The sequence below is a fragment of the Rhineura floridana genome, chromosome 4 (genome assembly GCF_030035675.1).
Source record: "Rhineura floridana isolate rRhiFlo1 chromosome 4, rRhiFlo1.hap2, whole genome shotgun sequence".
NCBI classification, from domain to species: domain Eukaryota; kingdom Metazoa; phylum Chordata; class Lepidosauria; order Squamata; family Rhineuridae; genus Rhineura; species Rhineura floridana.
This window is the reverse complement of record NC_084483.1, coordinates 38,745,978-38,758,987: the sequence shown is the minus strand read 5'-3', so window position 1 is coordinate 38,758,987 and position 13,010 is coordinate 38,745,978. Positions and strand designations below refer to the sequence as shown.

The 13,010-nt window shown below is 42.8% G+C and overlaps 1 long non-coding RNA gene across 1 annotated transcript; it reads left to right on the top strand.

Moving 5' to 3' along the window:
* The first annotated feature begins 4,877 nt into the window (after window positions 1–4,877).
* LOC133384312 (uncharacterized) lies at window positions 4,878–11,257 on the top strand. The gene is made up of 3 exons (XR_009762498.1): window positions 4,878–4,944; window positions 9,592–9,631; window positions 10,453–11,257. It is a non-coding gene; the product is annotated as an uncharacterized LOC133384312 (long non-coding RNA).
* The last annotated feature ends 1,753 nt before the right edge of the window (window positions 11,258–13,010 follow it).

Here is a 13,010-nt window from a genome sequence, read left to right as displayed (position 1 = left end):
CCCTTTCTTTTCCTGATTAGCAATGTGGCCCAGGCTAAGGACCAGCTTTGCTTATGAAATATTGTGCACAAGTACTGTAGTCAGGGCCGGTTATCCATTAGGCTTAGTAGGCTGAAGCCTAGGGGCCCGGAGCTCTTGGGGACCTGCGATCCGCAGAAGCAGGACAGGAGCCGCAGATCATGGGACAAGAGCTTCCGAACTGCCCGCCATCCCCCCACTTCACTTACCTTTTTCTCTGCTGTTTTTTGCGGTCTGCCATCAATCAAGATGGCAGCTGAGGTTTCCCTAAGGAGCTGAAGCCTCTGCCGCCATCTTGGTTGATGGCACGCATGCGTGCTACACGCACGCATTGCTGCCATCAACCAAGATGGCGGCAGAGGCTTCAGCCCTTTAGGGAAACCTCGGCCGCCATGTTGATTGATGGCAAACCTTGCGTGCGCAGTGTGCACAGCTGCAAAAAAAGTGGAAAGGTAGGTGAAGCGGGGGGGATGGGATGGAATGGGATGGGACGGTGGGCAGCTCAGAATCAGCCTAGGGCCCTCCTCAGCTTAATCCGGCCCTGCAAGTAGTGAGTCAAGTATGAACCATGTGTATTTTAAAACCTGTTCTTAAAATTTGCATGAGCAGGTGCTCATTTGTATGCATTTTAAGGACAAATAGGGATAAAAATATTCCTGATTCATATGTGGCACAACACCTTGCATTTTATACTCAGGGATTCACACTCAAATACTGAAAAACACACACCCTGGAACCAGCTTTTAGATTTGCATGGGGATCTTTATATAATACCTTTCACTAACAGCTTATACTGCTTAAAAATAAATAAAACATAAAACCTGGACAAGATGCTCGTGAATGGTTGCCGTGCAATTCCAGGTATTCTTGGATGAGAGTGAGACTAATTATCTGGATCCATTTCAGTCTGGTTTGAGATCTGATTTTGGCACAGAAACTACCTTGGAAAATCTTTGTTGTGAGGATAGGTGATTGTGGCCCTGTTAATTTTCCTGCACCTTTCGATACTATCAACCACAATATCATTTTTGGATAGGCTCTCTGGGTTGGAAGTTGGAGCACCATGTTAGCAGATCTATTCCAGAAGATGATGCTGAGAGATTGCTGCTTAGCCCCTTGTTAGTTATGGAAAGTTCAGTTCCCATGCTTTTCAAACCAACATAAAGCTGCTGAATGAGGCTATCCAGGGATTTAGAGTGAGGTGATATCAGTATGCTGGTGACATTCACCCCATTACGTCTGATTTAGGCGAAGCAGTGGATGTGCTAAATTAGTGCCTGGGATCAATCAATCATAGTAATAATTTAGTACTGCTGTTATTATGAAACAGTTATTGTCATTATTGATTTTGTGATGTTTTGAGATTCGCATTACTATTATAAGCTATTTTGAGCATAATGTTTTGTGGACAGATGGCATACAAATCATCTTCTTCATCATCATCTAGCACTTTTAAGATTTTGAGGTGGCTCACATACAATAATCTTTGCAACAACCCTGTAAGGTAAGAATTATTACCTCCCATATTGCAGATAGGAAGACTGAGGCTGAGAAAGCATTGCTTGTTAAAGACCATCTACAGTGCACTCCTATACCGCCTCTAGTCTGCACCCCAGGCGGCTTACTCTGAAGTTAATGTATACATGATTGTAGCCTTGTGAGATATCATGAGACTTCCTGATTCACAGCTTATTATCTCAACCATTGCACTACACCAGCTCACCAAGAACGGACAATGTTACACCAGTAACGGACAGTATGGGGCCAAAAAAGCCTGCAGTTCTGTACAGTCAATGCTGGCTGTTTAATCTTCCAGGGGATGTGGTGCTTGACCTGTTGTGTATGGAGCTGCACTTCTCCTTAAGGATCAGGATCAGTTTGGGATATTCATAGATACAACCATGGTAACTTTCTGGATTGGCTGTCTGGATTGGGCATCCATCCACCTATCAGTGAGGCCACCCCACTCCATTTCATCTCCCTCCTCCATCTCTGCCACTCCTACTCTTCATGATGCCAGTGGCGGCTGCATTTCTGCCTTCCCTCCCTGTGAAAATGCCTGTACTGCTGCTGTGGTTTAATGAGGGGGTGGGGTTGCTGTAACTTTAAAAACTCCCTACAACAAATCACACAGGCACTGATGGTGGGTTCCACAGCCACCACATTGGGAACCCCAGTTTTGCCCTGAAGACAGAGTTATAAATGTATAAAATAAACAAATATTGACCCAGGCACGTTACCAAATTCTTCCAAGCTACACAGGAAGTGGATTGGACTGTGAAAGACCAACCCAAATAGTGTTTGCATTTTGACCAATTTGTAGGGCAGTACAATATCTCAGAGAGGAGGTCAGGTCTCCTGCTCCCCTGGTGCATTCACTATAGCTGCCCAATTTTCCTGCTTTTTAACGTTTGATAGAAATAGCTGTGGCCTATAGGTACGTTCTTAAACTGCAAGGTTTTTTTGCCTATTAGTGAATATTGCTTTAAATGTATAGTACAGATGGGGCCTGAGTTCTTGTAAAACACCATATAATTTTGTAGCATATTGAAAGGAACGGCAGCAGAAACTTCCCTAGCAGTAAACATAAGAAAAGGATTGTTGAATGCTTCAAGCAATCCTTTCATTATTAAAAATAAACGAATGCTTATTCAGAGATATGAAAGTCAAATATTTAGGCAGAAGGTAGGAGGTTTCTACATTATTTGGCATGAGACTTATTCACTCCAAGTCCAGACTTTTAAATGTCTCAGCCTACCAAACTAGCAAGTTTATATAACATTTTAATTAAAATTTGTTTTAGGGAAGATTTTAACCAGGAGGAGGGGAAAAATATCTTTACACACTTCATCTTGGGATTAGTGACTTATATTGCTTTGAGCATCTCACAAAGGCATTTTATGAGGAAATCTAGTGTTTGTTTTTTATTCCCTTTGAAATGCAGCTTTGATCATCATTATTAAAGTACTGTACAGCTTAATGGCTTAGCAGTAAAAAAATAACAGTACAGTGGAGAGGAAAAGAGAGATTTATTGGAACTATAATACAAATAAACAGATCATTACAACATTAAGACTGTTTGGAAAGATTCAGTGGGATCTCTGCAGCATGAAGAAAACCAGATCTGATCCTGGGTGTCATCTGGTATCATCTGGTACTTCACTTTACAATGGCACAACATGCATTTAAAGATAATACATAAGGCAACAATAAAAGAGAGGAACACACCATACATTCAAAGCACATTCCTCCCGCAAGGAACTCTGGGAACTATAGTTTTACCCCTCACAGAGCTACAGTTCCCAGCACCCTTAAACTACATCAATCTTGCCTCCTCGCAGGCACTGTGGCTTTTGTGCAGAGTTCTTATATCATGAAGGATTCTTTAAAAAGGAATGTTTGTTAGACACAGGGATGCCATCCCTTGCATGGAGCTCCTGTGCTGTTAATATGTATAGCATTGAGAAAGGGAGAGAGAGAGAGAGAGAGAGAGAGAGAGAAGGATGGTCCCCCTGATCCAGAGGTACATGCAGGAGTGGATTGCGTCTATCCTACTCGCACAACTATTTGCCAATCAGATAGTCAGTACTGTTCACTTGGTGGAAGTGGGAGGGGCCTGAATGTAGTGCCTCCTACATACTAGGTGTTCTGCCATGTCAAAGCTTGCAGAGTCGACTTTCTTTTTGGTACAGGGTGCAGTTCTGATATGATGACCAGAACAACGCGCGCAGCTCTAAGAGCTGGATGTAAGATATAGCCACAGGAATTACACTTGCGTTATGCATTTGAGCATGTGGGTCCTCCTGGTCCAGATGCCCCTTATTGGATGGAAGTGGTTGTCTTTGTGGGCTTCTCTCAAAAGGTGGAGGAAAAGGTAACAACATTATCTGATTCCCCTTCCCCCAATTGTGGCACCTACAATCGTTAAGGTGGGTACCTCTGAATAAACCCAGTGATTGCTTTGTGCTAGTGGAAAGCGCTAATGCTCATGACAAAGGATGTCATCCAGTTTTCATTGACCCCCCTCCCCACATACCCACCACATGACCCCTGAAAAGCTGCTTCTGAGGGATGGAGAAAGATTATCAACAAAAATTGGGTGCCCTGCTTTAAGCAAGCATAAGCTTTCTACTAGTGTAAAGCCACCATTGAATTCAACCTCCTCATGTGCATTTCTGAAAAGCAAGCTAGGTCTCTTAGGGGGATGGAGGAGGAATCTGTTTTAAATGGATTGGTATATGGACTTTCGTGGTTCCCACCTGATCAAGCATCTCTCACATTGGACCACTTCTTGTAGCAAGCGCCTGCTTATGACTGAGTCACATGTGCATTGTTGTTGTTGTTTTTTAAAAAAAACCCTAATTATATGTAAACATGTATACTATAGATATGAGTCAAACCCTAAGCTCGATTGTGTTTCTGCAGCATGATTTTGTATTAATACAAATATGTTTTTATAAAGAAATATGCATTGTTGTATTTGTTTATGTGTTGGCTACTTTAGGAAATCTGGGGGAAATATGCATATGATGTGTAATAATGCATATAATATGCAAGAACTATTTGAATTTTTAGCAGAACTTGGCTGGCAAGATGGGAATTAAAAAAAAACCCTCTGTGGATAAGCTGGACATTGAGATTTTAAGAAAATTCCATCTGTATAAGAGTTAAAATTAAATATATAAAACTGCTAATTGAGATGTGAAAAAAAACACAGTGAGAATAAAGTCTGGTAATACAATGTTGGGCTGTAAACTGTTTTGTTGTGTTTCTTTCTTTTTTAAAAGCCTTTTCTAGCTGACTCAGCCAGACACATGTTTGTCTTGGACCTGTTTATTTTATTTCCTTCAAAAAGGAAAAGAGCAAAGGCCTTAATGGATGTTACCCATTCCTCACTCTAGCCTTTCCATTTAACAAAACTGGTCGGTGAGTAACTTTTGAGAGATAATGAGTAATATAATATGTTGGCCTCCCATTGCGCTGATTTCAGTGGTGCCAAAAAGAAGGATCTGCTGCCCTTAATTCTATAAACTTCTCTCATATTGTCAGACCTCATTGGTAGAAATGGAGAGAGTGTGTCTGTTCAGTGTCACAGAACTGACAGATGTTAGTTTTGAAAACTATTTCAGTAACAAAATCCACGGCAGTCCCATTCCCCCCCCCCCTTCTTAAATGTTTAAACTAATCTCTGTTATTTATAGAGTGAACTGCAAGAGCTCTGATTATTCTGGCTTTTCTTTCTCAAATAATATCAACATGGGTCTATTTTAGGGGATCAGAGGAGATATTTTAGTACATCTACTCCTTGCTTAGGGTTACTATCCGGCCAAAATCTGCACCCTGGCTAGAATTTCATTCTCACAAACAGTCATTGTTGGTACTATGTTCTCAGGCCCATTCTTAAAAACAGATGTGGATTCCCTTCACATTGAAAAGATACTCTGCACATGCTCAGAAGCACTCTGCTTTTTCTTCCACAGTGTTTAAAATAAAAAAAAGTGTCAGACCAAAGTACAGTAAACTGGGCTGTACGCTACAGTCTGCATTAGCTGATATGGCTAAGCAGTTATTCACATTTTCTCAACTGCTCTACCCTCGTGGCTCAGACATGACAAGTAAAACAGCAATCCACTAAAAGTAGTAACTGATGTCCATTAAGATATAGTAATACAGAAACATAACACTATAATAGTTAAAATAATCTCTTCCCTGCTTAGTTTTGGCCATCGAAAGCCAGTTAGAAGGTCTTACAGTGCTTCTGGGAGAGGTTGGCCCAACTGTTAAACAGAGTGAGCATGCACCTCAGGTAGCAGATGCCGAGGGAAAGTGGCAGCAAACTGAGGACAGAGTTGTTTGTCCCATGTGGGGTGCCCTACACCCCCTAAACTCACTTGCTGACCTCAGGTGTGATGGGGGAAGTTGTCCCATTGTCCAATATCAAAGTCAAGTCCAGTGATCAGCCGGGTCAGGCATGGACCAAGAGCCCCAGGGGCTCAGAAGGGGCCTCGGCAGCCTGACCTGGCTGCGCTCACTCACCTTCATCCTTGTCAGGCCATGCATGGCTGTTACTTCAGTGAGCAGATCGCAGTGCCATTTTAGAATGGGAGGGAATCTTGGCTGCTGGCTGTGGGGGCTGCCTGGCATCGTAACTGACCCAAAATACAGTGCCTTGGACTATAGATCTACGGAATCTATAAACCTCAGACTATAGGTCTAGGAAACCTATAGATTTAACAGCTCTATAGACAGTGTATTGCATTTTGAGTAAATTAAGATGGTGGGCAACAACTGGGGATTGGAGCTGAGCTTGGGTTCTATCCAAAAAATGGCACTGCTGCCCATCCATTGCTAAAAGGTGTCCAGGGAGGGCAGTGAGTGGCATTGTTGCCACCAATACTGCAGCAGCAGCAGAAGAAGAAAAATACTGTGCACTCGTGGTTGTGGGGTGTCTGTGCAGTACTGTTCTGAGGGCCCCCTAAAGTCTGGTGCTGGCCCTGGTTATGGCAACATTCAACTGCCAGTCTGATCAGTTTCTGTATGTGGAATGGGGGGAGGGGCACCACTGTGTCCTTCCTTCAAGCAGCAAAATGTCTTGGGCCGGCCCTCCTTCTGGAAAAGATTTTAACCTTGGACTCGGCTAAGTCTCCACGGGATAGGGAAGTTCCCACCCACCATTGTTCAACAGTGGCAGAGGCCACATCTTTGTGTGCTTCCATGGTGTGAGCTTTGTATGCAGTTGGAATCATCAAATGGTCCTGTCCGTGATGAGAGTTAGAATTCGGGTTAAATATAGGCAGTATATTAATTTCCAAATTAATTAATAAATGCATTCTAGGTCTTTGAGATTGGTTCAGAACACCAGGCCTATTCAGACAACATGGCATGTGCAATTCATACGTCAAGGCATGCATGTGTGTTGGGACTGTTTCTACTGACACTGTCTTTAACCTCACAGGTGAGGCCAGCAGATATGAACTCACTCCCCCACCCCTCCACATATTTTCCTGTAAGTGCTGGGAGAATTCGTGGAAGGGGATTGATATGTACATATGATTACGTGCAGAAAATGTGAGGGATTCTCATCATTCTGAGAATCTCTCTCTCAAAAGCCCTTATGGATGAGGAACATACGCTGGAAAAATCAAGGGCCAATAAGTAAACCAACCAGAGGTAACCACCAAGGGGCTTTCTGAGCTTCCTTCTGTGCCCTGAACCTTGCCTTTCCCCATGAGGCAGGGAAAGGAATAAACAATGCAAAACAAACAAACATATTCAAATATGAATGCTTCGCACAGGCTGCAGGATTCAGCTTCTGTTAATTCAGAATTCTGAAACTTTCTCTTTTTCTGTATATAAAAAAGCAAAGTGTACACGCTGCCCCAAGTGCCTGCCTGTTGCTGCTTGCACGCTAGAGTGCCAAACCAGGAGCAGAGGAAGCGACCATGTTGACATGTTTTATTGCTGCTTTTTAGGTAATTTCTCCTCACTGCCAGAAGGATTGCTGTTGGCAGAGCTTTTAGAGTTGCCCGATATCTGAAACAAGAAGGACTGAGAGCGTGGCGGGAGCATGCAGATTTGCATCTCTTGTGACTTTTAAATTCGAGTTAGGTCCTGACACAGCACTTCAAGACAAGAGATGCAGGGGGAGGCAGCGTCCACTGTTGTAGCCGCTTCAATGCGGACATTGGATAAAACTGCCTGGGGAAATATATCGACAGGAATGATGTCATGTAGGACAACCCTTTGCTGAACTGGCTCTTTCTTGTAGGGCAGCCATGATCACTTCAGTGATCTTGCCCACCCGTTGTCTATGGATCGTAAACAGCAGCTGTGTAAGTGGAAGGCAGCAGGCAACCAATCTTCCACTTGTCTTCCTTCCCATCTGCAGCTCCATCACTGTATAAAGCCTCCTCAGAAGTTGTGTGTGCGTGTGTGGGGAATCTCTTGTACAGTATTGGCTGTGCTGTGTGCAGTTACAGTGGGAGGGTCTGTAATCGGGCAGAGGAGTCTTGCACCAGAGAAGCTCTGCAGACATAATTTTCCAGAGGCTGCTGGATAGCCATCTGTTGGGTATGCTTTAAGTTGGATTCCTGCATTGAGCAGGAGGTTGGACTCTGTGGCCTTACAGGCCCCTTCTAACTCTATGATTCTTTGATTACATTATTCCCCCAAGAGATACCCCCCTCTTGCTGCAGACCCATACAATACGACCACACTGTTTAAGAGAGCAGCCATGGCCACAATCCTCTGGAAAGACTTATCAGAGAGTGTAACGGCTGCAGAGAGGGGGAAAAATGAGCTGCTTACACAACCACTGGATACTGGTTGCACATGATATATAACTAGGGATAGGGAGAAATTCAATTCAGGTCTCATTTAAAGCTGAATCTATCAAAGCCACACTTTCTGGAACAATATTAGAAGCGAAATTGAGCCATCCTTTGAAATTTGCACTTACCCGAATTCTGCAATGCACTTCTCCAACCAAACTATATTTACAAAAATGTATTTATATGGGGGAAATGTGCATAAAATGAATATCTTAGTGAAAATACCAGAGCTTGGAAAAGTTATTTTTTTGAACTACAACTCCCATCAGCCCAATCCAGTGGCCATGCTGGCTGGGGCTGATGAGAGTTGTAGTTCAAAAAGTAACTTTTCCAAGCTCTGGAAAATACCATACAAAAGTGTATTATATTAGGAGAAATTGCTTGCAAAAATATGTACATTAGCCAAAACAGCACACAAAAACGTGCTTATTAGAAGAAATTTGCATTAAAATGCTGATGAATTTTCATGGGCTTCTTTAAAAAAAATCACAAATTGCTGCAGAAATGTGGAGAACCAATTTAAGATTAGAAAAATGAGAAACTGAGAACTAAAACTTACAATCTTTCCATGCAGGACTGGCTCCAGGCATCACAGGGCCCTTGGGCACCAGCGTGCCCTGGGCCCCTCCGCTCCCCTTCCATGATCCATGGAAACAGCCACAGGAGGGATCGCAGGACAGGAGCTTCTGAGCCGCCCGCCATCCTATCCCATCCCCCCCACTTCACCTACCTTTCCGCTTTTTTGCGGCTGCATGCACTGCACGCACAGGTTTGCCATCAATCAAGATGGTGGCCGAGGTTTCCCTAAGGGGCTGAAGCCTCTGCCGCCATCTTGGTTGATGGCAGCAATGTGTGCATGTAGCACGCATGCGTGCCATCAACCAAGATGGCAGCAGAGGCTTCAGCCCCTTAGGGAAGCCTCGGCCGCCATCTTGGTTGATGGCAAACTGCAAAAAACAGTGGAGAAAAAGGTAAGTCAATCAATCAATCAATCAATCAATCAATCAATCAATCAATCAATAAGTGAAGTGGGGGAATGGCGGGCGGTTTGGAAGCTCTTGTCCCATGATCCGCGGCTCCTGTCCTGCTTCCACGGATCATGGAAGGAGAGCAGAGGGCCTTTAGCTCCAGGGGTCCTCGGGCCAGTGCCCAACCTGGCTGCCCTTTAGAACCGGCCCTGTTTCCATGCCTATATATTAATGACCCATTTCACATTCTTTCTCTCTCTCTCTCTGTCTGATAGGGTCAACCACACAAACAGGACACAATCTAACACAAATGAGGTATGTTCCACTTGAAACTTGAGGCCACGTACAAAAACAGGAAGGAAGTGTGATAAAGGCACAGCTATGTGTGTATGGACATAGGCTGCTTCCAGACTGTTGCTATTTTGCAGGTGGGATTCAGTCATATAGTGGCAAATTCACGTTGCACTATTTATTCATCTATTAAAGTATTTATATATCACCCTCTCATAAAACATCAGAGTGGTGTACAGTGCCATAAAAACATTGAAGAGCAATACAAAACAATCATTAAAATGACTGGCTGCTCAAGAGACATTTTATACAGTTGCACAGGCCTGTTGGCACAAAAAGGTCTTCAAGAGACGCCTGAAAGTCAAAAGTTAAACTTTAGCAAAGTGAAAGTGGATTTGGCCACAAATCCACTTCCCCTCCAAAATTGGACTTTTTGCGGTAGATAAAGTTATGGGGAAATGCACTAGAAGTGTGGGCAGGGATGTTGATTGAAATGTTTGCTTATGTACAGAATGGAAATCAGTCTAGTGAATACAGTGGGTATTTGCAATTGTTGTTTTCAGTCTGCAAACAAGATGTAATTTATTACTCCCCCCCTTATTTACATTGTTTCCTTTGCACTGAAATGAATGGCCTTTGCATTGAAATGAATGGGGTGGAACATGTGATGATAACTTAATTACATAAGTTAGGTGAAATTATGTCACAGCAGATAGTGAGCTGCATAACATAGGTTTGTTAGAAGCCGAACTGTAGCAGAATGGAAACAGCACTGCAAGTGACAAACAAGAGTTAGAACTGAAATCAATGCCTTTTTATATAATTCTTGCTTGCAAACTTTGTAGTCAGCCAGTCCAAACATTCCTCTACTCCACCAAGGGGCCAGATGAGACTCCAGCAGATGAGGGGCCAGATGAGACTCCAGCATGAGATGGCGGTAGGAGCAACAGCTACGGGCGAGGGAGCTCCACAACGAACGGCTTTTATACGGTAATTTCTCCCTTGTTGGAGGTTACAATGCATTGGAAAATACGGGGCAGCCTCCCCCCTTCTTATGCCATCACCCTCGGACCCGACCTGGATGCCAGCTATCAGAAATGCGATGTGAAACTTCCACCTGTGCTGGGCCGCTGCCGCCGCCATTTCTTGTTTGCTGGGTCGGAGCTGGGGGTGGGCTGCGGCCCTTCGGCGGGCCTGGCGCCGCGGCCTATCTTCGGGAGACGGCGTTGCTGGCTGCGGCAGTTTTCCAATGGCTGCTGGGGTTGGGGCGCGCCCCTGCAGCCCCCACTGTCCTGCCGTGTTGACCTTTGTTCGTTCCGCCTTGTGTCGGCCACGTTTGCCTCTCGGCGCCTTTGCCTTTGGCTTCTTGGGGAGAACTTTCCTGTTGGTCACGTCTTCGTGGGGCCTGTTTGTGCCGCCCCCTCGCTGTTTACTACACTGGACGCTGGATGCTGAGAGTGAGAGGAGGTGCCACTTTCGGTTTCGCAAATGACGCACCTTTTGGACTATACGGGCTAGAAGCCTTATTGAACCTTACTGTAGTAGCTTTTATCTGGTTGTTTTAGTTTTATTGCTTGTTTTTTTTGATGTTGTGATGTTTATATACCTTTACTTTGTACATCGCTCAGAGTGGCTGGGTCTCCAGCCAGATGGGTGATAAATAAATCGCATAAATAAATAAATAAATAAATAAATAAATAATATATCCCTAAGTGTGGGATAACAATTTATTGATATAACATCATATAATGTCCCTGCAAACAAATCAGAATGAATGTTCAGTAAAAACCTCAACTGGAAGTGAGGTTGGGGGAGAAATTCGATTTGTTGTGCATTGAAATCCAATTTTATCAAATTCTCACTTTCCAAAACAATATGACTAACTGAAACACAGCCATCCTTCAAAATTTACATTTATTCAAATTTTGTGATGCAGTTCTCCAACCAAACATGGTTACAAAAATACATGTATTAGGAGACTGAAACGGAATGTATCAGTGAAAATAACACAGAGATGCATTATATTAGAGAAATGGCTTGCAAATATGTGTACATTAGTCAAAACTGCATACAGAATGTGTTTGGTAGGAGAAATTAGCACTTAAATGCTGAAGAATTTTCAGGAGGATTTTCTTTTTTAAAAAAATGCAAATTGTTGCAGAACTGAACTTAAGACTGGAAAAATGAGAAATGGAGTGACAGAGCTTTCCATCCCTATGTAGAAGCAACCGTAATTGTACAAGTTCAGCTATGTATATACCTACAGTTGAGTTTCCCAAATGTTTCAAACTTGTGGTACTTTTCAGGGCTTTGAAATATTGTGCAATGCTTATGCAACTCTTTCACGTCTTAGGCCTCTTTCCTGTAAGATACTTAGGTTGCAAGAATCCTTAGCATCCTTACTTGAGAGGAAATGTGATAACTCATCTAGGCTTATATAGATGCATAATTTGAGATGTTAGATTGTGGGCCTGGATGCACTGTTTGGGGTAAACATAGCTGGCCAGCTCAAATAGTTTGCTAAATCAGCTTTGCAGTGCTCAGCAACGTACAAATTCATGCCAATCAAATAATGCGAAGACAGGCTTGCAAGTAAGTAGCAAAATGATGTAAGGAAATCTTGTAAGGTTTATGTGAATTATAGCTAAATTACATATATATACATATTTATACATACATATATATATATATAACCACTGAACTGCCTAAACTATCCTGAATTCACCTAGAGCAGCATTTTTCCCCTTACCCATTTTTCTATCAGAGAAATTATTTCTGAATCATAATGTTTAAGTAATTACTTATCATAATTACTTTAGGTAATGAAAGATATTTATACCTTTTAAACATCTAATCCTTAATTAGCATATTTTCATTAATCAGAGAAATGAATAATTTAAAAATTGAGTAACAGACAAATTATTCGGGGAAGAGCTTTGTCTGGAAATAACACTTTCTGCCGGCTCGGTGGGCTTAATCCCAGGAGCTTTGTTGCCTTTACTTCCGTAAAAAATGGTGCAGTTTCTCTCCTCCCTCCCAAATCTTCTTACTCATGAGTAATCAATAGACCATTAGTGTTAAGATTAAAGCCATTGTGGCTTCATTGCTCTTCTCCAATTGATTAATGCACAGAATTTTTTTTTTAAAGAATCTAAGTTCTTAGGTATGTCCAGCTTGTATTGTGCATAGGAAGAAAGACAGCTAATTACAACTGACTGTCCTCAGCATCCCTTGGCACAAGTAAGGACTCCAAAAGGAGGTTGCTGTAAAAAAGGTTAATTCTTCTGTTGTGGAACCATTTCCCCATGGCTCCAATCGATGCTGCTCTGTTAAGGTAATGCAGGAACGCAGAAATAACATTTCAAGTGTGTGATCACAGCGGAAGATAAATTTGCCAATGCTG